Raw genomic sequence first — 24,845 nt, forward strand, 5'->3', positions numbered from 1 at the left:
AATATGTTTGAAGTAACAGTGGCACATCCAGTTTCTAGAGCCTCTATTACACATTTCAATGAGTGTGTTCTATGTCCACCATCACCTAGCCAAGTAAGACATGTTTTTCTGCCGTTAGGCTCAGGGCCTAACAACCTCAAAATGACAACTGATACGAGAGGAAGGAATAGAAAGCGATGGCTTATATGGGGTCTCCTTTGGGGATGTTTTGGAACTAGACTGAAGTGATGGCTGTACAAAACTGTGTACACACTAAAAGCCATTGATTTGTACACTTTAACATGGTTAATTTACGTTATGTGAATTTCATTTCAATTGAAAAAAAAAAAAAAGGCAGCTAAAATAAGAACAAAATGCTTTTCATCATGTTAAAAGTCTATGCCCAGAATGCCCTGTGCTTTCCTGCCAATTCATTCTACCTATGCCTCTCTACCTTCCAAACCGTTCCAGTGTGCCTCTGGCATGTCTTTAGTAATAACCTGGATATTTTATCTCAAAGCTTTTTTCTGATTGTACCCCCTTACTTCAAAATAAAGTTGATTCCCCTCCAAGTACAATACTTACTTGCAGCCCATCCAGTGGTGTGTGTGTATGGGTGTGTGTGTGTGTGTGTGTGTGTGTGTGTTTTTCCCCACAAGATAGTTACCTCAGAGCCTGGAGGGAAAAATGGGTTTCCTTGGTCCCAGCATAACCTCCAAAAATGACTCTTTTATCATCACGCTAAATAACAAAAACCCATTTCTTTGATACACAGATCCTCTCACCTTTCAGCTCTATTACTATTTCTCCCCTCATCCCTGCTGTCATTTCCTAACTTTTTGGTCATTCTCTCCTCGTTGGGTAAGTCTTTGGAATCCAGTTTATAGCCTCCTTTCCCTAAGCCTTATCATCATCCTAGATACTTTCAATTCCAAGAGAACTGCTTTCCCAACAGTACACCTTTGGGTCATCTCCAGTGATACTCTCCTTCATGCCACTTTAACCATCCATTGCCAAGGTAAAATTTTGGACCCTGATCATCACTCAAAATGCTATTCCAACAAAATTAATAGCTCAGATATCCTATTATTATCTACTTTCTCCATGCATGACTGCACCTGAGCAACCAAGCAGTTACCAGGGAGGATCTCCAAAGGGTGAGTTGATTCCGTTATTAACTCATCACTACTGATCTCAAAGGAGACCTCCATGCAAGGGAACAATCCTACATTTCTCTGCTTAATGTATTCTTCCACATGCCATCACAGCTATTGCAAATCTCCATTTTTTGATCCTCTGATTGACAGTCATCTCTCTTGTGAATGATGACCTTTCTCCAACTCTAGAGAAAATAACCAGTAGGCAAGAACTGACATCTTTCCAGCATGAAACACAAAAAACATACCTACAATTGTATCCATCCTATTCTTTCTTCCTAAAACTCTTAACAATAGTAAAATATCCTTTTTCTTATCTCAAGCTAGCCCTACACTCTCTGTCTCATTCCCTTCACTCATTCTTTTAACATTCAATAAATATTTAGTGAAGGCCTACTAAAATGCCAGGCACTGATCTCCACATGGGAGACACAATGAAGACAAAAATTCTTGCCCTCCTGGAGCCTACCTATTGGGACTTGGGGGAGGATATAAATGATAAACAATAAACATAGGCATTGTGTGACATATGTTGTATCATATGACATGACAAATGACATGTTAGAAAATAAGTTCTGTAGGAGAGGAAAAAAGCACAGAAAAACCAAGAGTGTATGGGGTAAGGGACAGCATTGTTTCACTGTAAAATGGGTAGTCAGAGGGGACCTCACAAATTTATCTCTCCATAAATCTCTCCATATCTCTCTGTACTCTGAGCTCCAGACATAAATATCTAGTTCATGAAACTCAAACAAGTCCATAGGGAATGCAGGAATGTTTCCCACTCCCCAATCTCCATATCCTAAACAAATAATCCAAAACCACTGTCTTATTTCAGTAAATGGTAACAACCTCCAAGAAGACTGTAAAAGCCAGACCTTGAAGTTATACTTGATATCTTAACACTCTTTCATTTGCCCATTCAAAGTCTTGCCAATTTAATTTACCAAATACTTCTGGACTCTGTCACTTACCTCCATCAACTGCCAAGATCATGACTACTACCATCCAAGTGCAAGCTACCATCACTTTGATTAGTCCTGCTTCCTCATTTCCCCTCCCACAATCATTCTTTACAGAGCAACCAGAGTAACATTTTTCAAAACATTAAAACACATATTCTTGCTTAAAAGACTTACTCTTAGGATAAAGACCAAAATTTTTAAGACATATAAAAAGCATTGGATAATCTGACCCCATGCTATTCTCCTTGCTTTATTTTGTATCAGATCTTTCAGATCTTTCACCTCTATAATCATACTGGTTGATCCTGATTCTTGTCAAACTCCCAAGTTACCACAGAGTTTCTGTTTCAAATGATTTTCTTTCCTCCCACAGATCAGTTAACTTCCACTCATCCTTCAGATCTCAGGACAAGAAAGTCTTTACTGACTTCCTAGACTAGGTCCAACTAGCATGCATAGTACCATGTAAGTCTTCTTTATGGTAGTTGTTTATGGTAGTAGTAGTTCTTTATAGTTGTTTCAGTGGCAATTTCATATTTTTATATGGATTATCTGATTAAAGACTGTTCTCATAAAAATTGCTACTGAAATAATTAAAACAAATTACTGAACTCATAGTATTAAAGCCTTATCTTAGAAAGTCTAGTCTAGTAAATTAAGAATTAAATTGAATGCTTCTTATACTAGATCTGGAATAAGTAAGGAGGTTGCTAGAAGCACTGTATTTTTTTAAAATTTTTAAATTTAATTTCAATTTAAGCAACATATACTGTATTATTATCTTCAGAGCTAGAATTCAGTGATTCATCAGTTGCATACAACACCCAATGCTCATTACTGCTCATTACTTCAAGTGCCCTCCTTGATGTCCATCACCCAATTACCCCATTTCCCACCCATCACCCCTCCAGCAACTCTCAGTTTGTTTCCTATAATTCTCTTACGATTTGCCTCCCTGTCTGTTTTTGTCTTTTTTCCTTCCCTTCCCCTATGTTCATCTTTTTTTTTTTTTTTTTTTTGCTTAAATTCCACATACGAGTGAAATTACATGGTATTTGTCTTTCTCTGACAAACTTATTTCACTTAGCTTAATATCTTCTGGTTCCATGCACATCATTGCAAATGGTAAGATTTTTGTTCTTTTTGATGGCTAGTAATATTCCATTATATTACTTTGTGTGTGTGTGTGTTTCTATGCATGTGTGTGTTCTTTATCCACTCATCTGTGGATGGACATCTTAGCTCTTTCCATATTTTGGCTATTGTGAACACTGCTGCTATAAACATTGAGGCCCATGTGCCCCTTCTAATCACTATGTTTGTATCCTTTAGGATAAATACCTAGTAGTCCAACTGCTGGGTCATAGGGTAGCTCTATTTTTAACTTTTTGAGGAACCTCCAAACTGTTTTCCAGAGTGGCTGCATCAGTTTGCATTCCCACCAACAGTGTTAGAGTACAGTGTTAGAGGGTTCCCCTTTCTCTATATCCTCATCCATATCTGCTATTTCCTGAGTTGTTAATTTTAGCCATTCTGACTGGTGTGAGGTAATAGTATCTCACTGTGGTTTTAATTCGTATTTCTCCAATGGAAGTACTGTCATTTTTATGACAGAGGCATTTTCTCAAAATCAAAGGTAAAAACTCAAAACATTATAAATTTAATATATTTAATCCATCAATCTTTTTTATAAATAATTAATATAAAAGAAAGAGAAAGCAGGAGCATACACGTGTGCATGTGTAAGGGTGCAAGGTGCAAATGCAGGGGAGAGGTAAAAGAAGAGGTAGAGAATCTCTCAAGCAGACTCCTCACTGGGTGTGAAGCCTAACATGGGGCTCTATCCCACAACCCTGAGATCAGGACCTAAGCCAAAATCAAGAATTGGATGCTTAACCAACTGAGCCACCCAGGCACCCCTAATCTATCAACCTTTTAAAGGAATGTATACATACATAGGGGGTATGGTTGGGTATGTGTGTATAATCATCAATAAAGTCACAAAATTCTTTTATATTTAAATACAAATGCTTCAAGGGTTTTACCAAATTTTTTAGAAGGCCAGCAACAAATTCAGATTCATTTTACTATAATCAAATAAATATCAAAGAATTAAAGCTGGTAAATGTTTGTGCTTCATTTGAGTAAATATTTTTGCCATCTGCACACTAAACTTTAATTGAATCCAACCCTTCACCTACTGTAAGTATTTAAAGGTAGTAGATTCAAGGTCATCAAACACAATAGTTGAAGAGAACAGCCGTTAGTCACAAGTAGCTTATTTTTAGAATTATATTTGTTTTAAAAACATGGACAAATTAACTTTATAAGGATTAAATAAAAATATTTTTTTGAAATAAAAGATGCCTTTCATAAAAAGACCAAAAAAAAAAAAAGAAGCAACATCATGAGAAAGAAATAGTACAGATGGATGCCTATAAAATAATGATATATCTTCACAAATGACTTTCAGGGTTATTGGTGCTTTTAGTCAAACCTTCATGACTAAGTCAATATTTCTGACTGAGGCAAGGTGCTTTACCTGTAGTATTTTACTTAGAAACACATTTAATTTTCACCTATAGAACTCGATGTGCTTAAAAAAAAATCTTTTTTTTTTTTCCTATCACCACCACATAGCTGAAAGCAGGCACCAAGAAATATACTGTTTGCCAATAAAGAAACAAAAGAAAAGATTAAACAGTAACTATATGGCTCTAGTTTAGAAAGAAAAAAACGAGGATTAAGGAAAACACTCTGGTGAGGGGGTGGGTAGAGAGGGGCAGGGAGTCTTCTCTGCAAACCAGTTTGATCAGATGTAAATCTTGGCTTAGTCTCTTCAAGATATTCCTCAGGGGCTCAACTCTTAATCATTGATGCAAAACACCTGATATACTCTAGTCATCAAATAAGACATAAATGAGCTTGGGTATATTCCACTACAACTATATTCGTGGACAATGAAATTTTTATATGTTATAAAATAATATTTTGTTGATTTTTTTCATATATTGAAAATTTTAAATCATTCTTAGCTCCTGAGCAAAAACAGGTGATCAGCCAGACTTGGCCTCTGGTAGTTTATGAACCCATGGTGTAGAAGAAAAGTTACTAATATGACAGATAATCCATTCTGTTACTTATATGTGATCCATGATTTTATTGAACTTCACTTTCTTCAACAATCAGAAAAAGAAAAACCACATATAAAAATTACCTCAAAATGGCCCGAATATATAAATGCAAATAAAAGTGCTAAAATTCTAAAACTCTTAGAAGAAACCATAGGGGAAATATCTTTATAACATCAGATTTGGCAAGGATTTCTTGGCTAGAAAACACTAAAACCTTGGGCAACAAACAAAAAACAAAACAAAACAGGTAAACTGAACTTCATCAAAATTAAACTTTTGTCCGCCAAAGGACACTATCACAGGAATGGAAACACAAGCCAAAGAATGGGAAAATACACTTGCAAATCATGTATCTGACAAAGATTAATATTTGAAATTACAAAGAACTCTTAAAAGTCAATGATAAAAATACCAAACCACCAAATGCAAAAATGGACTGAGGACTTGAATAGACGTTTATCCAAAGAAGATATACAAATGACCAACAGGCACATGAAAAGATGCTCAACATTAGTCATCAGGGAAAAACTATAAGATACCACTTTATACTCACCATGGTGGCTAGAATTTTTTTAAAAATGTTAACTAGCAAGTGTGAATGAAAATGTGGAAAAATTGGAGCCCCTGCTGATGGGAATATAAAATGGCACAGTCATTGTGGAAACAGTTTGGTGGTTCCTCAAGAAATTAAACATAAAATTACTATGTGGTAGTTCCAGAAATTCTCCTTCTAGGTATAAACCCAGAAGAACTGAAAACAAATGTTCAAACAAAAATTTGTACACAAATTTTCATAGCAGCACTATTCATAAGAGACAAAAGCAGAAACAACCCAAATGCCTATCAATTGATGAATGAACAAAAGGTGGCATACCTATATAACATAATATTATTAGGCCATAAAAAGAATAAGGTACTGATTCCTGTACATGAATCAGTACCTTAAAAATATTAAATATTTTTTAAAATATTTAAAAATAATATTAAAAATAATATTTTAAAAATTTAAATATTATGCTAAGTAAAATAAGTCATACATAAAACCTACACAGCATATGATTCCATTCACATGAAATTCTCAGAATAGGGATCCCTGGGTGGTGCAGCGGTTTGGCGCCTGCCTTTGGCCCAGGGCGCAATCCTGGAGACCTGGGATCGAATCCCACGTCGGGCTCCCGGTGAATGGAGCCTGCTTCTCCCTCTGCCTATGTCTCTGCCTCTCTCTCTCTCTGTTTGACTATCATAAATAAATAAAAATTAAAAAAAAAAAAAAAGAAATTCTCAGAATAGGCAAATCTCTAGAGATTGAAAGTTGATCAGTCCTTGCAGGGGGGGAGAGGGGTGGAGGGGAGAACTGAGACAGACCGACAGACTGTTTAATATAAGGTTTCCTTCTGCAGTTATGAAAAGTTCCGGAATTAAACAGTGGTAATTATAGCACAACATTGTGAATGTACTTCATGTCACTGAACTGTATACATTAAAGTTGTTCAAATGATCAAATGTTATATGCATTCATCACAGTAAAAAAAAAAAAAAAATATATATATATATATATTTAAAAAAAAGAACAAAAAAAAAAAAAAAAGAACAAGAACAAGAAGGGGAAAATGCTTACCTACAAGCCTTTACACATGATTTATTACTTCATGTGTAAAATGAGATTGGGTACATGGCATCACTTTATACTATTCCAGAAAAGTATGATTGCTACCAAAACACATTCTGGATAAAACAGAATTCACAGTAGAATACGGAATGCATTATTATACTATTACTATACTCTATAATATATAGTAGTATATATTTACAGTAGCTGACAGATTAGTAACATATTGTCACTTTATTTTTAAGATTTTTTTTAAAGATTTATTTATTTATTCATGAGAGACACAGACTGAGAGAGAGAGAGACAGCAGAGAAACAGGCAGAGGAAGAAGACTCCCCGCAGGGAGCCCGATGCAGGACTAGATCCTGGATTCTGGGATGATGACCTGAGCCGAAGGCCCAACCATTGAGCCACCCAGGCATCCCTATTTTTAAGATTTTTATTTATTTATTTGAAAGAGAGAGTACAAGAAAAAGCACATGCAAGAGAAGAAGAAGACGGCGAGAGAGAAGCAGATTCCCCACTGAGCAGGGAGCTCCACTTGGGGCTCAATCCCAGGACCCAGGATCATAATTATCTAAACTGAAGGCAGATGCTTAATCGACTGAGCCACCCAAGCACCCCCATTGTCACTCTTCTTCAAACAAAATTTTATGGGTTCAAAGTCCCCATTATAGAATAATTTAAGAAAACAACTACAGGATTAATGTAACGCCTAGTGTGTTCTTAACCAGAGATCTGAGAACTGCTTGAAATTATATGAAAATTGTGTGTGTGAACACACATGCACTTGCATCCATGTGTCTATCACTAGAAGTACAGAATTCATAATTTTTTGATTCCAACTACTGATAAGCCACAAAGATTCCATTATACAAGAGAATGACTTGTTTGATTTCTCAAAGCACAGATTTGTCTTTGCAAAGATAAAGTGCTTTAAAAAAAAAAAGTAGAATTTAGAAATAAAAGCCTACCAAAGTAATGATTTATTATTTCAAGGTTAAGCTTAGGTCCAGCCTCTTCTCTGAAGTTTTTCCTAAAGACTTTAGTTCATAATTATTTCTCTTTTCTATTACTCCTCTTTTAAGTATTATCTTTGTGATGGTTTCTTATGTAATTCTCATTTGCTAATTTAGTATAATTCAACACTTTGGTACGTGCTGACTGGATCACTAACACGTTTGTGGAGATCTTCTCAACTTCCATAAAATGGTAAGGTACCCAATGATAAGAGGTTTGTTTTTTTGTTATTTAGTAATCCAAGAATATAAAAGATAATTATTTTTACATGCTCTATATATTTCTTTTCAAATTAACCACAAACATGTTTTGTTTATCATGGTTCATGTTCTGTATTTCAAATGACATATGTATCTTGGAGTAATATTGCAGTTTTAACATTAAGTAAAATCAAACACCTTCAGTTATCAAAGTCATTACTAAAGTAACTCCTAACCATGTTGTCTTATTTGGTCAATCATATTTACTAATGTTTCACCGCACTATCAGTATTGTCCGTGAATGCTTACTTTTCCTGTAGGGAAAGAAACTAAAATCTTTCCAGAACCTTTACGGGCTTCCTTTATACCACACTACTCATTGTGTGAACAAACTAAGAATGAAAGGTCATTAGCCATCATTTTGACATCAAATGATGACAAGGGAACTATGGAAATATGTTTGGCTTAAATGCAATCTAAATGTTGATGAAATGTTCATTTTAAAAGCTTTCTTGGGATCCCTGGGTGGCACAGCGGTTTGGCGCCTGCCTTTGGCCCAGGGCGCGATCCTGGAGACCCGGGATCGAATCCCGCGTCGGGCTCCCGGTGCATGGAGCCTGCTTCTCCCTCTGCCTGTGTCTCTGCCTCTCTCTCTCTCTCTCTCTCTCTGTGACTATCATAAATAAATAAAAAAATAAAAGCTTTCTTTTTTGATCATCACAATGTTACAGGCATTCAGAAGCAGTTAGTTGTTACAAATTATACTAGAATCCATACAGTTTTCTTCTCTGTTTAGTTTACTTAAGATTACTTCAATATAGGAACTCAAAATAGGAAGTAAAATAAATCTCCACTGAAGTTAGCAATTTCATCTATCCTAGGTTTTCCACTATTATTATTTCATCCCTTCATTATTTTACAGAACTTCTAGTCTCTTTAAAGATAGATGAAACCCTTTCTGAGACTCTCCTCTCAAAAATCAAACCAGAATTAAGCACTTTCCTTCCCTTTGCTTCTATACTACCTTGGGCATACTTCTACTATGGAAATAATCACACTGCTTCCTTCATTTATATTCCTATCTCCCCCATTAGACAGTAAATCTGATAAGGTTAGAATACTATTTCATTCATATTATTTTTTTCTAAAACCTAAGCACAATCTCTAGTATGTTATGTGATCAATAGGTATTTGTTCATTAATTTTTTAGAGGAAATATTTGGGTATGAGGGATACATGTTCATACAGAATCATTAAATAAGATTAAACTCCTAATATGATCCAACCACATAATACCTTAATAATAATAATAACACCTGTGTCTTTTCTACTATGTCAGCACAAAATAGTCATGGGATAAATTTCAACCAGTACCAAAATAACTTTGTCCCTTACATATATTTCAAGTACAAAAAATATGTATGATGTACTTAAACTATCCTCCCTCTTCAGAAAAGAGAGGCTAAATTAAAAATTCATTGGAGTCAAGATCACCTAATATTTAGGACCAAGTGGCTATCAATCTTTGTTTATAACATCACCATGTCACTTAAAAGGTGGTGGCATGGCACATGATGCATTTATAATAATATCAAATTATTTCCAGTACTTTTATTTTGTATCAAGCTTTTTTTGTTTTGCTTGGAAGGAAATTCCTGATATGATATGAAAATAAGAAAAAGAAATACTATTCTACAGAAAATAATTATAGCAGATATTGCTAACTGCTTGTTAAAAATCTTTTTTTATTCTCTACTAACAAAACTCTGATTTTGTTTATGGTAGCAATAGGAGTCACCACTCTTAAGAGTAGAAGTGTCCTGGGGTACCTGGGTGTCTCAGTTGATTAAGCATCTGACTCTTGGTTTTGGCTGAAGATCTCAAGGTTGCAGGCAGGATCAAGCCCGAAGTCGGGCTCTGAGCTCAGTGTTCCATCTGCTTGAGATTCTTTCCCTCTTCCTTCCCTCATCCCCAGGCTCTGCCATGCTCTTGCTCACATGCGCACACACATTCTCTTTCTCATAAATAAATAAATAAATAAATAAATAAATAAATAATCAATCAATCAATCTTGGGGGAAGAAAGAAGAGTAGAGGTGTCCATATAACACAGTTCTGGCCTATGAAATTAAAATAGAAAGAATCTGTTAGGTCAGAATTGGAGGAAAAAAACCTCCAAACAAATGTAACTAGTTCAGTTAACACAAGAAAAAGCTCATTTGCAGCTAAGAGAGACTTCATAGGCTTTATTCTAATTTTTTCAAATTAATAAAATCACTTATTTTCTGGCAAAACACAGGTATTAGTTGACATACTAATTAACTAGTTGACCATACAGAGCCCTAAGTATACAACAGGCACTAAATCTATGTGCTTCACATCAAGCAGCTCATTAAATCTAACCCTATGGGACAGGTGACAATATTAACTTGTTTAAAATCACACAGCTTAGAAAGAGCACATCCAGAATTCAACCCAGAATTCAAACTTCAGAGTCTATGCTGTCAACTACTATAGTCTAATTATGTTCCAAACATGGCAATACACATATGTATATATGTACAGGTATGCATGAACATGTGAGTATAAATAAACATGTTTGGATATCACAGGAGTTACTGTTGAATTTGAACTTAACACAAAAAATTCTCATAATAATACAACTGATAGAGTATTCACATTTTAAACAAATATTGTCCAGTGTCTTAATTTATGAGTACAGTTTATTGGTTTGGTGTGACCAAGTCTGTCTTATTCACAACTGCATCCTAGCCCCACTGCAGTATCTTGTTCATAGTAGGAATTTAACAGAAATTTGGTGAACTGAATAAAGAATATATAAGAGGGTAACACATACAGATTTGAAACTAGAGTTGTTGTCAAGTTTACCCGGCTAATGTTAAGTCTTGGAAGAAATATTTTTAAAATGCTATATTTGTCACAATAAACATAATTGTTTATTCATAAGCCAATTTTGTATGCAATACATCTCTGAGCCTAGCTTTAAAAAAAACACTCTGGTTGTTCTTTATAATATTTAACATTTGAAAGATCTTTTGACTAAGGCTTTCATTTTTAAATTAAGGTAATGGTAACTCACCTAAACAATATCCATATGTACAGTTACCTTCGAACTTTAAAAAGGATAAACAAAGACTAAATTTTTCTAGCAAAGATCTGTGAGTACTGATTTTATACAAAAATTTTTAAAAAGGAAGTTTTTTAGCTTTACTTGTTTTCCCTTAGGGTATTTTCAACAAGAGTTGGTAATATAACAATTCAAATTATTTACCCTTCAAGGATATGTTCTTGGCTGAAAGAAAGTTGAACGGTGTATTTTTTGACATCCAGAATCATAAACAGGTCATTCAGGTTGTGGATATCCTATATCTTTCTTTTGCATTTTCTGCTACCAGAGTTAATCCTTCACTGCACAAGGAAAGTTGGCTATGACAGGAACACTAAGCAACCAATATTCTATTCTGTCACTTTCCTCTTGGTACTTTGGCCAAGAAAAAAAACTTCCATGTTTTTCAATTCTCTAATTTTCAATTTAGACTTGACAGTATAAAGAGATGCTATAAAAACTGCTACAATATTTGGATAATGTCTTCAGAAGAGGCTCCTGCTGTTTAAAACTGGATTATGATTTTAGTAGTCTTCACTGAATTCACATGCTTAAATTACTTTGCTAACACCAACAGGAAACCTTTTTAAATTATTTGTTTAGTCATGTGATAACTATGTTTGTCCTTTTTTTAAGTTTTTATTTAAATTCCAATTACTTAACGTAGAGTGTAATACTAGCTTCAGGTGTATAATACAGTGACTCAACACTTGCATACAATACCTAGAGCTCATCAAAAGTGCACTCTAATCCTCATCACGAATTTCACCCATATCCCCACCAACCCTTCTGGTAACCATCAGCTTGCTTAATAGTAAAGAGAAAATGACTATTTTTTTGAATGACCTCAATTCTTCTAGTTTTAGACACTTACACTAAGTGAAAGGCTGAAAGCATTTAAGCTTGGTATGTTAGTGGTAAAATGATATTTATACACTAAAATGAAGCTCAAACATTTCATCAGTTATGGTTTTTTGATAATCAAAGAGAAGACATCACTCGAGACCCTACAGAGATTTAAAAGAATAAAAAAACAAACCTATGTCCATAAATTCAGCAACTAAGATGAAATGGACCAACTCCTTGACATATATAAATTACCAAAAGAAATAAATTGAATAGTCCAACAGCTCTTAAAGTTGAGTTCCAGTTTAAAAATCCCCAACAAAGAAAACTCTAGGCTGGGATGGTTTGGCTGACTACAGATGACCAACTTGAGGAAATGGAAGAGGCAGCATTCAGATAAAGCAGAAACTTTAAAATTGCACTGCCTACTAAAAGTAGCCACCAGCCATATGTGGTTACTGAGCCCTTGCAAGGTGGTTAATCCCAACCGAGATGTGTTATAAGTGTAGAACATATAATAATTCTGAAGACGTGGCATGAAAAAGGATGTAAAACATCTCATTAATAATTTTTATGCTGATTACATGCTGAAATGGCAATATTTTGGTGTTCTGTAGAAATTTTCTTTGTAATTCTTTCATTCTATTTGCATATGTTTATACTACACTCAGTTTTTACTAAAGCACTTTTATAAAGCACTTCATTTCCATTATAGGTATTTGAAGCCAACACTGTTTTCAAATAAAGTGGAATAAATTCTAAGCAAATAAATAGGTTCTCACCGAAATAAGAACAGAGGAAAAAAAAATTCTCACTGAAATGAAAACATTCATTTATTAGTTCAAAATGAGTAGCCCGTGCTTATGAAAAGGATATCAAAGAGGTTTCATTGCCACATCATCTGTAATAGCTGCCGCTAGTGCTATGGTTCAAAGGATGCTAGGCTGAAGTTGATACAGATGTTTATCAGGATAAAGAAGTAGAGTGAAGGCATATTTCATATATTTGCCTCCCTTGCACAATAGTGACTCTCTGGGGTTAAAAGTGTGAAAAGATTATTCTAATAGGATTAAATTTCATAAACTTTTAATTGATAAGTTTAATTTCCTATTGACCATACTTTAATAGGTAGGTGGTATATTTGATCTCAGAATATTTGATCTTACAATTTCTTCTTAAGTTCCTAAACACAGATTTTATTATGTAAGTTGCAATAATTTTCTAATATCCATTTTGATAATTCAGGCTTATAATTTAGGGAAAGTAGAAGTGGGAAGAAGTGGGAAGTAGAAGATACTTAAATAGCAGATGAGATAACAGAGGCAGGAAGAGGACCGTCCAAATAAGAAGCTAAAATTCAGTATAGCTGGAATACCAATTACAAGAAGAAAAGTAGATATAAAGAATTCCACAGATAAGTAGGTGCAGGTATCCTAGGGAGCCTTATAAGGCACATTAAATAGTTCGGACTTTATCCTAAGGGCAAAGGATTACCATTAAAAGATTAAGGAGCAACATTATTCACCTAGCTAGCCTATGGGAAAGAGGGCAAGACCAGTACCAGGGAGTATTATTATAAATTCTACAGTAACCATTTCGGGCCACCATGGACTGTGGCTTGGGCTATAAGAGTAAGAGAGAGAATTCATGAATTTGCAAAGTTATTTTTCACTAAAATGGAATTCTAGAAGATGTGGTATGAAGGAGACAGAAAAGCCAGAGGTACTCTCCAGGATTCTAGCTTAAACAGATGTTTGATTAGTGGTGTCATTTCATTTTTCTTTTTTAAGATTTTGTTTATTTATTCATGAGAGACACAAAGACAGGCGCAGAGACATAGGCAGAAGGAGAAGCAAGCTCCCTTAGGGGAGCGTAATACCGGACTCAATCCCAGGACCCTGGGATCATAACCTAAGCCAAAGGCAGATTCACTGAACCACCCAGGTGCCCCAGTGGTGTCATTTCAAACAATACTAGAAGAAGAGAAAACCTGAGTGTGGCCTCTAGAAATGGTGATCTGGGGATGGCTTTGAGACACACAAGAAGAGATGGCTAGCTGGATACAGAGTTCTCTGTGAAGTTCAACAGGGAGGTCTGGACTAGTAAGTGGTAACAGGCTATGGGAATAGATGAGCTTGCCTATGAAGTGTGCAATGATAACAGGGCCTGGAGCAGACCCTTGAGGAACTTGAAGAATTTGGAGGGCAAGAAGCAGCCTCCAAGAGACTAAGAAGAAAAGCCAAAAGATGGGGGTATCAAAGAAGTCAAGAAAGTAAATGTTTCAAAAAAGAGGCATGACTGTTGACAAAATGTTGAGATATCAAACTAGAAGACTGAAATTTGTCCATGGATTTTAGTTATACTGTAGAAGACAGTTTTGGAGATTAGTGAGAATAGTGAATTGGGGAGTCTATGAAAGGTCAGGAAATGGAAGTGAGAGCAGTCAATATCATCTACAGAGAAGAGAAAAAAAAGAGAGAGATGTATGACAGAATCTGGATAGGAAAATGAGGTTGAGAAAGATTTTGCTTTCTTTTTAAGATAGAAAATACTTGAGCATTTTTAAACACCAATAAGAGATAGGATTTGTCTCATAGCAAGCTTGAAAATGCCAAATACTCATTTCCCAATTTCCAGAGCATAGGCAGATGTACTTAACTCAGTCTGTGAATTGGGAATTTGTGTCACAAACAACCAGAAAGAATCTTAAGTAGAAAGATCATTGCAGCAAGATTATGTTTCAGGGCAGCAACAAAAGTTAAGCAGCAGCATCACTGGTCTAATGCCAGCAGCACAGGTCCTGGCTGGGTTTTCCTGCTAGGGGACAGCCCCCAACAGTTATTCCCATTGTACAAGCCTGGTTCTCTGGTCTTCCCAGAAATGCTGAGAGATTCTGAACATCCATTTAATAAATTTACTTTTAGCTTAAATAGCTGTAGTCAGTTTTCGTTGCTCCAACTACGAAACCTGACTGCTTGAGGAATTACAACAAAAGTTGATCTGTCAATGATAGGGTGGTAAAACAGCTCCCCCAACATACATATGAGAATATCTGGTTTGAAATACTGTTATTTATACATCATTCAGCAAGCAAACTCGAGGATTATGTAAATCCTTTCTGAAATAGAGCCGAAAACAGAGTAAGGTATCCAGCCACAAGTTTCCCATTTTATTAGTCCTTATGGTTATTTTTTTAAAAGATTTTACTTATTTATTCATGAGAAACACAGAAAGAGAGAGAGGCAGAGACATAGGCAGATCTCCCTGCAGGGATCCTGATGCAGGACTCAATCCCAGGACCCCGGGATCACAACCTGAGCCAAAGGTAGACACTCAATCACTGTGCAACTCAGGTGCCACACTTATGGTTCTTTAAAATAAGGAACAAAGGGGTGCCTGGGCGGCTCAGCAGTTGAGCCTCTGCCTTTGGCTCAGGGTGTGATCCCGGAGTCCCGGGATCGAGTTCCACATCAGGCTTCCTGCATGGAGCCCACTTTTCCCTCTGCATCTCTCATGAATAAATAAATAAAATCTTATTATTACCAAGATTCAGAAGATTTCTACTTCAAAATATATCAGTAAAAGAAAGAAAAGAAAAAGCCAAATATTAGTTAAAACATCTGACAATCATATATCTGGAAAAAGATATATAAATAACTTTTACAATTCAGTAAGACAAACAACCCAATTATAAAATGGGCAAAATACCTGAATGTATATTTCACAAAAGATACATGAATGACCAATAAGCACATGAAAGGACATTCAATATAATTAGTGAAATACAAATTAGTACCAAAATGAGATATTACTTCACTTCCACAAGAATGATTATAATCAAAAAGAAAATAACAAGTTTCGACGAGGATGTGAGGAAATTCAACACTAATATACTGCTGGTGAAAATGTAAAATAATTTTGCAGTTTCAAAAAGTTAAATAGAAATTTTCCATCCAAGCCAACAATTTCACTCCTGGGTATCTATCCAAGAAACATGAAAATATGCTCATACAAAAAGTTGCATGCAATGTTCACATAACATTATTCATAATATCTCCCAATTCAGGAACAACCCAAATATCCATCAGCTGGTGAAAGAACAAAATGTGTTATTTCCATACAATGGAATATTATTTAGCAATAAAAAGGCATGAAATACCAATATATGCTACAACATGTATAAGACTCAAAAATATTATGCTAAGTCAAGAAGATCAAACACAAAAGACATATATTATATGATTTCATTACACGAAATGTTCAGGAAAGGCAAATTTATTGTCACAGAAAAGGAGATTAGTGCTTCTAAATTACATCTCATTAAAATTGTGTTTTTCCTCTAAGTTTCCATGTCTCATTTTTTGGTCACAGGACACCATCCAGCACTTTAGCAGTTCAGGCACCTGTATAATGTTTGCAGGAACAGTATTTGCTCCAAAAAGAGAGCTTTGTAGCCTACTTATTTGTGACATTTGTATATTCTAAAACAGTGCTTCTCAAAGTGAAGTTTTAGAAAACCAATGCCTATTTATGAGCACCGATACTATATGAAACTGGTCCATTACTAGGAAATCACAGAAGTTAAGAATACATATTTAGAAACTTTAATAACAATTTGACAAAGTAGTATTATTGCATCTGCTGAATCTGATAATAAAATATTGGATACTTGTATATTATATTTCTTTAGTTATTTTTCCATTTCATTTTTCTAGCCATTCATTTTTATTACAGTTTACATAAGAATCAGTCAGCCAGTGATTAGAAACTTAAAACATAATGCGTTGCCACAGATACTGTGAAGAACTATTTACAGGGCTTTCTCATTATCCTACAACTGGCTATTGTACTATCAGAGGAGGTCAAACTAACTTTTCTTTAAAAACATGTCTTCAAATGCTCCAAATACTCTGGAAGTATATTTATTAACATCAAATTTTAAGGCCTTCTACATAACCAGATTTTAATAGATGGTCATCTATTTTTTTTTGTTTTATTAATAGAGTTTCAAGTTTATAATAAAAGATAAAAGTTCAAAGTGTGTATACCTAATTAACGTCAATTCTCTTCCTTTTCCCTCAACAAAAAAAGTCTGAATCTGAAGGAGAAAACTCTAGTCTTTAAATTCAGATAATTTATGGTCCTAGGGAAGTCCTCTAAGTCAAGTTGATTATATTTTCCTTTTTTTTTTAATTTTTTTTTCTTTATTTATGATAGTCACACAGAGAGAGAGAGAGGCAGAGACACAGGCAGAGGGAGAAGCAGGCTCCATGCACCGGGAGCCCAACGTGGGATTCGATCCCGGGTCTCCAGGATCGCACCCTGGGCCAAAGGCAGGCGCCAAACCGCTGCACCACCCAGGGATCCCTCATTTTAAAATTAAAAAAACAAGCCAAATCAAACAACATGTTCCTATGTTCATATGGAAATTAATACAAAAAATGATATAAACCATTATTTAGACATTATACAACATGATGTTGCAAATTCTATCAATTAATTAAACCAGGCAATACAATGACCAAGCATATATATGTTACTTAAGAGATCTCTAGGAGAGGGACATCATAATGTAAATGGCTAGAGACTCAAAACAAAAATAGAAAAGAAGCTGCCTAAGATCCCAGAGAGTTGCTGAGCAGCCCATAGACCTCCTATGATACACAGGTGCAGAGGCATATAAGAAATCAATGACTGCACAAATCACTTTTATATCACTTGTATAAGAATATTTAGACAATGTGTATTATTCAATAAATAATAAAATCAAAAGCAATAAACTGAAACACTATTAAAAGTCTAAATCTATCAAAAACGGAAGTTATTCAAATCCCCTACATATCCATCACATATTTGCAGAAATCTGAGCACACTGAATTAGAAAGTTTCAGTTGCCTCTGGTAACTGGTAGTACAATAGAGAGAATGTGAAATGAGATAAGTAACCTGAGTTCCATCCTGGCAATAAAACAAGAACATCTTTCTCCCTTCATTTCCTTATTGGACACAAGTGATAAACTAGATTATTTTGGTTCCTCCCTTTCAAGAATTCTACATTACAGCTTGTTGATACAAGTACCAACAATGAAAAACATGGTTACCATACACATTCAATAAATGGCCTGAAAATGTTTACCGTGCCTCTTCTAAACTGAACGCTACATATATGGCTCATTTGGAAAATAATCTTTCATTTAAAGTAAATTAATTTTTCCTCCCAAAATTCCCATTATTTTCCAAATAACTCTGATAACATTTAAAATATGTTTGACTTAAAATTTATTATCTTGATAAGTCAGGAATCATTAGTTTGATAATTTGTTCAAAACCATCATTTCCAAAAAATTCTTCCCAAGAATCTCTACTTACACTATTATGCTTGAAAAGAGAGAGGAAATGGATATGCAGACTAAAAAAAAGTTTCCATGAGTATTTTTTATGTACTACATTTTATAAATGTCATATAAGACAACTGCATAAATACACAAATAAAATAATTTTCTACACAATATATTTTGTTTTTATGTAAGCTTGAAGGCAAGAAATTATTTTTAAAAATCTCATTAAGAGTTAACCCAGTCATGCTGACCTAGGTAATCTCTTATTGTTCTCTTCCTATTTCTCTAGATTAAAAAAAACATCATCATTAACAGAAAGTGCAGGGAAAAAAGAGCTAATATTTTTCCTCAACTATAGAAATAGTAATTAACAACTTTAACAATCCTATTCGAATTTAGCTTAATAATCTAGCTCTGAAAAGATTAACCATGTATTCAGGTTCTATTTCCCACTGGATACTGGTTACTAGAGAGAACTCATTTTAGGATATCTAAAGCGTCACTTTCTAGATTTCTCTGTTTAATCTCTGATGAAATTCTAAAGAATACCATTTTATTAGGCAATAAATCAGCTTGCACAAGTTCATGTAGCCAAAATTATGCATATATTCTGAAAATTCATAAAATCAAAGCTAAAAAAATGTGCTAGTAATACAGAGACTGAAAGTGTTTGAATCAACTACTTAATTAGTGAAAACTGAGATGCTGACTTTAAGTATTTTAAAGCATAAGAAATGTTTTGGTAAAAAGCAGAAGACTGGCTGATGGGGTTTAATATGCAAAGGTCCAGATTAAGGTAATCTAGAAATACACACGACAATCATGGAAGTTAACCTGCTTAAAATAGAGTTGTTAAATAGGAAACAGCCAGCTGGGAAGAGTCTTTGAGACACATAAAAAAATATGATTAAATGGAGTTCATGAAAGGGACTCGAACTCAGCAAAACAATAATATTAATTTTTAGATAGAAAAGGCTCCCTGATAATCCCAAACACCCAAGATCACCAAAATCCTATTGAAGATCATTACTTTCCTTTAAAGGTCACCAATGGCATTGTCTCTCTGCTTATCCTCCATGATTATCATCACAAATTCTACCAGTGCGGGGTAAGACAAAATTCTACTGTAATATAGCATTATTTTATGTTTGTGGGGTTTTTTTGTTTATGTTCGTTTTATGTGTGTGTATGGTTTCTGGCTTGTTCATTTAAGTAAGAAATGGTTTTCAGTGAACTTTAAAAGTTGGTTTTCAGTGAACTTTAACAACAAAAAATTCTTTGGGTCCTTACTGTTCACCTAGAAGCTCTTAGCCAATCTCCACTTAAGCAACTATTCCAACCAAACAGTGCCTTCTAAATTCCCCTTCTAAAACAGATATGGGATGCTAAAAGCTACTATCTCATACACTCCTTTCTGTGCCAACCAAGAACAGGTTGGTTTGTTCTCTCACTGTTTATATATGTTTATATCTCTCTCTGTTTATATCTCTCACTATTATATGCAATTGTGAAATTTAATTATATATTATCTAAACTAACAATATGAGTATGAAGAATAGTTCTTATAAAAATTAAATAGAAATAATAGATGGAATATTTTGGTATAATAGATAATTTAATTAAAACCTATTATACTTATATATATATAAATAGATACAAATAGAAAAATAAATCATTATATATTTATATACATAAGTATATAATATTTAATATTCATTAAAGTTGAATTGGATATGGGTGAGTCTACTCCAAAACTTGGGGAACATAATGGATTGATTTGATTCACAGATTATATAATAAGCATCTTTAAGGTCTCCTTTCATTTTCAAGAAATCAAAACTTAAAATCATAAAATAATACATATGGGTATGGTTTATGCATGAAAATCTAATGTATAGTGCCAATCTATGGATTCATATACCAAGAAAAGGCCTTAACCTCAGATCAAGGTTTCCTCACCCTGGCACTATGGACATTTTGGACTAAAGAATTCTTTGGGGATTGCAAGGGAAGGAGGGGGAGCAATACAGACCCGTGAACTTTAAGATGTTCAGCAGCACATCCCTGGGCTTCTTTACTACCCACTAGATGGCAACAGCAGCACGCCCACCCAGCAGTGACAATTAAATTATCCCAAATGAGAACCACTACCCTGTATCAAACAATTGATGAATACATGTATAATTATGTATTTTGATTAAAGTAAAATGTTTAAGTAATAGGTTTTAATGATTTTTACTATAACCAACTTTTTTGATTAATTGATAAGCTACTAATTCAAATTATATAATTTAAGATGGCGGGCAGCCCAGGTGGCTCAGCAGTTTAGCGCCGCCTTCAGCCCAGGGCATGATCCTGGAGGCCCAGGATCCAGTCCCACGTCAGGCTACCTGCATGGAGCCTACTTCTTCTGCCTGTGTCTCTGCTCTCTCTCGTGCTATTTCTCTCTCTCTCTCTCTCTCTCTCTCTCTGTGTGTGTCTCTCGTGAATAAGTAAATAAAATCTTTTAAAAAATTATTTAGGATGGCTTTTCTATACATAACAGAAAGAAAAAAAATTCTTGAATTTGTAAGATAAGATAATAAGATAGCTTAACTTTATATATGATAATATTCCCATTTCTAGCACATCTTTTCTGGGATCAAAACAGAAGTACAAACTTACTGAATAGGTCAAAGCAGGGAGAGAATGCAGAAGCAGTAAAAGAAACAAATTTAAAAAACAATTTCCAGATGGTTGGAAGAGTAGCATAGAGAGAAAGCTTATTACCTTTAACTACTCAGTCCTATTTACCACAACATTTACTGCAGGCTCATCCAACATGGGTCAAGAGAGGTTCCTATGCATAAACTCCAGAAAGTTCAAATGTCTGCTATTATGGCAAATTATGATTCACTCATTTTTAATATCCAAAAAAAATAAGGTGAATCTTTATGTAATGACACCATCATATATCATTAAATAAATATAAGTTAGAGTATGATACAATTATTTAGGTAGGCATTTAAAAATATGATCTGTACATGAAAAGAAAAAGATCTAACAGTAAACCAATTCGCAAATAGCAGTTATCCCTGGTGTGTTCATTTTTCATAACTGGTATAATGATATTTCCTTCATACATGATCTTTCTAGAACCTCACCACTCCTCCTATGAAGATTCTGTGTTCCCTGCTCTAGAACATAGGCAGGCCAGCAGTACTGCCTCAATAAGCAGAATACAGAATAATCCTGCGTGGTTTCCAAGGCCAAGTCATAAAAAATGATATGCCTGACTTTCCTTCTATCTGTGACACCTGCCTTTAGAGCCCTGCAGTACCAAGTAGCAAGTCCAACTATTCTAAAGCCATCATACTGGAGAGACTATCAGCCATCAGTTATTCTGAGTTCCCCCAACCACGGCATCAGACACATGAGTGAGTTAGCCTTCAGATAACTCCAGGTAAGAGATCCCACTTAACTGAACCAACCCCCAGAACCATGCAAGAGAATAATAAAATCTTTTTGCTATTTTAAGCTATTAAGTTTTGGGGTAGTTTGTTATGAGTAAAAGAACAGTGGAGTAGAATATGTTAAAAGAGGAGGGGGCAGTTACACTTGCTATTTTGTACATGCTTCTTCATTGTTTGGATTCTTTTATATGTAATAACTTTATAATTGCAATCCTAAATCCATAGATCTCCTGCTGTTCTGGTAAAAAGAGGAAAAAACTAAGCTTATCCTCAGAAAAGAGTGAATTTAAAATTCGTACCTATCATCTAACCTGTCCATTTTTTTTTAAAGATTTATTTATTTGTTTATTCCTAGAGATGCAGAGAGAAAGAGAGGCAGAGACACAGGCAGAGGGAGAAGCAGGCTCCATGCAGAGAGCCTGACATGGGACTTGATCCAGGATCTCCAGGATCACGCCCTGGGCTGCAGGCGGCGCTAAACTGCTGTGCCACCGGGGCTGCCCTAACCTGTCCATTTTTAACCATTATCATTGTACCAACATTCTACAGCCAAAATCATTTGTCAGGAAGCTAAACTTAGCAATCTATCTAGTGTTAATTACTATTTTTGAGAGTAGATTAGAGAAATTACTAAAACAAGGATAACTGAAGTACAGCATTGAAATCTGTACCTCTGGGTTCAGATCTTATTAAATCCAAACTATGAAGTACTTAAAGTCTAGGCTTATGTCTTATATAACATGTAACCAAACATCCAACTCTTGATTTCGGCTCAGGTCATGATCTCAGGATCATGAGATGGCACCGTGTGTTGGCCCGCCCATGCCGAGTGCAGGGCCTCCTTGGGATTCTCTCTCTCCCCCTGCCCCTACCCTCACTCACTCTCTCTCTCTCTCTCTCTCTAAAAAAATAAAAACTAGGGATCCCTGGGTGGCGCAGCCACCTTTGGCCCAGGGCGTGATCCTGGAGACCCGGGATCGAATCCCATATCGGGCTCCCGGTGCATGGAGCCTGCTTCTCCCTCTGCCTGTGTCTCTGCCTCTCTCTCTCTCTGTGTGACCATCATAAATAAATAAAAATTTAAAAAAAAATAAAAATAAAAAAAATAAAAATAAATAAAAACTAAATTCAATTAGAAATATATATACACACACACACTTATATATAGATGAATGAGAAGCAATCAACAAACTACAAAAATTAAAGGGGAAGGGAAAAGAATGCAGAGGGGAGTAAGTCAATAGGAGACTCAGGGACGTTTCACTTAAACTAGAATCCAATTCATGCACATGAAACAAAAACCAGAATATTTACAAAGTGATATACGTTGCAAGTAAATACAAATTGTATATACTATTAACTGGGTGCATAGGTACAGCTTATATTTGGAGTAAATGACTGGTTCAAGTGTGACCGTTCATTGTAAAGTTTTAACTGTCAAGATAAGGATATACAAAGACATTAAGTGGGGAAAGTAGCAAATACCAAGAAATGAAAGCTGAAAACATACAGCAGGAAAAAAAGGTAATTTACTTGAATGTAATTGAGAAAAAGTCTTTAGGAACAAGAAAAACAGGATGCCAGTAAGGGAGGGAAAAAAACTTAAAAAAAAAAAAAAAGCAAAGGGATTAAAATTGGAAGATAACACAATTCAAACTAAGGTACAGCAACTTCTTGAATGACTTGATGAAAAGTGTTTGATGAAAATTATTCTAACAGTACTGTGCACCATGGAATAGAGTAGGGAAGAGGCAGAAAGGCCAGTTTTACTGCTATAATCATCGCAGCAAGAAGTGATGAGGATGGCAACTATAGATGTAAAAAGAGAATGATCTAAGAGATGTGATGGTGAAAGAATCAGCAGAACATTGCAGATGAATTAGATAGAGGAGGAAGGAAAGTAGTATAAAAAGGAAAGTACTAAAAGGGTGTTTTAAAGGTTTAAAATCTGAGAACTCCAAGACTGGAGGTAAATTTTTAAAAAGATGACGGAAGGAAGAAGATCTGGATAGAAAGAATTTTAACCAAAAGGAAATAGGCATTTGCATTAAATGCAAATAAAGCCTACGAAAGGATAACTGAAAAGAAAAATCAAGGAACAAAAGTAAGTTAGTTAGAAGATATCATTTGCAACATATGAGAATTTTAATGATTCAAGAGAGTAAATACTTTAGAAACAGAAACACAGGCCAACTAATACTAAAATGATAAGATGTGCCTTAATCTGTGCAACCAGTCTTCTAAGCACTTTACAAATATTGCCTCATATACTCACAACAATCCTGTGATATGGGTACTACTATTTATCTCCAATTTACAAATGGAGTTACAGAGGTTTATGCACTTACAGAGTAAGTTGTGGAGGTCAGATTTACACCCACGTAGTGTGGCTCCCAAATCCATGTTCTCAACCAGCTCAATATTCTAGGATAAATTAAGACTCTGAGAAGAATGATGACAGATATTTTTAAAAGGTGAGAAATTAATTTGTGAGGGCAAAGGTTCATGAGATGGTTGATATACCAAAGCACATACGTTTTTTAAAAAAACCTTGCTTAGTAGATCTAGAAAACTAGAATAAGGGAGAACTTACGGACTAACGGGGAGTAGGAGTGGGGGAAGGGGAAGGGGAAGGATGGTCTAAAGAGCTGGTATGTAAAAATATAAAAATTTAAGAAAATAAATGTAACATATAACCATAAAGACTAGATGGTTTGGGATATAACACTAACCATTAAATATAACATCTAGAAAAACTGCCATTCTTGACCAAAACACATCTCATGGCACAATTTAGTGGCATAAGCAGTTATATAGTATGGATATGAAATATTTATTTTTATTTTTTAAAAGATTTTATTTATTTATTCATGAGAGACACAGAGAGAGAGAGAGGCAGAGACACAGGCAGAGGGAGAAGCAGGCTCTCTGCAGGGAGCCTGATGTGGGACTTGACCCCAGGACCTCAGAATCAAGTCCTGGGTCAAAGACAGATGCTCAACCACTGACCCACCCAGGTG

General features: G+C 35.0%; 1 protein-coding gene across 19 annotated transcripts in view; it reads right to left on the bottom strand.

Annotated features, from left to right (window-relative positions):
- The window catches only part of HMBOX1 (homeobox containing 1), a 191,225-nt gene that overhangs the window by 154,873 nt on the left and 11,507 nt on the right, over window positions 1–24,845 (bottom strand). Inside the window, exon 1 of one of the 19 annotated variants that reach the window (XM_049101325.1) lies at window positions 9,894–10,301. The exons of the other annotated variants lie outside the window; for them this stretch is intronic. The gene's annotated coding sequence lies outside the window, so the exon portion shown is untranslated. Of the gene's footprint in view, window positions 1–9,893; window positions 10,302–24,845 lie in introns of those variants that run through there. 19 annotated transcript variants of the gene reach the window in all.

Source organism: Canis lupus, chromosome 25, assembly GCF_003254725.2.
Source record: "Canis lupus dingo isolate Sandy chromosome 25, ASM325472v2, whole genome shotgun sequence".
NCBI lineage: Eukaryota > Metazoa > Chordata > Mammalia > Carnivora > Canidae > Canis > Canis lupus.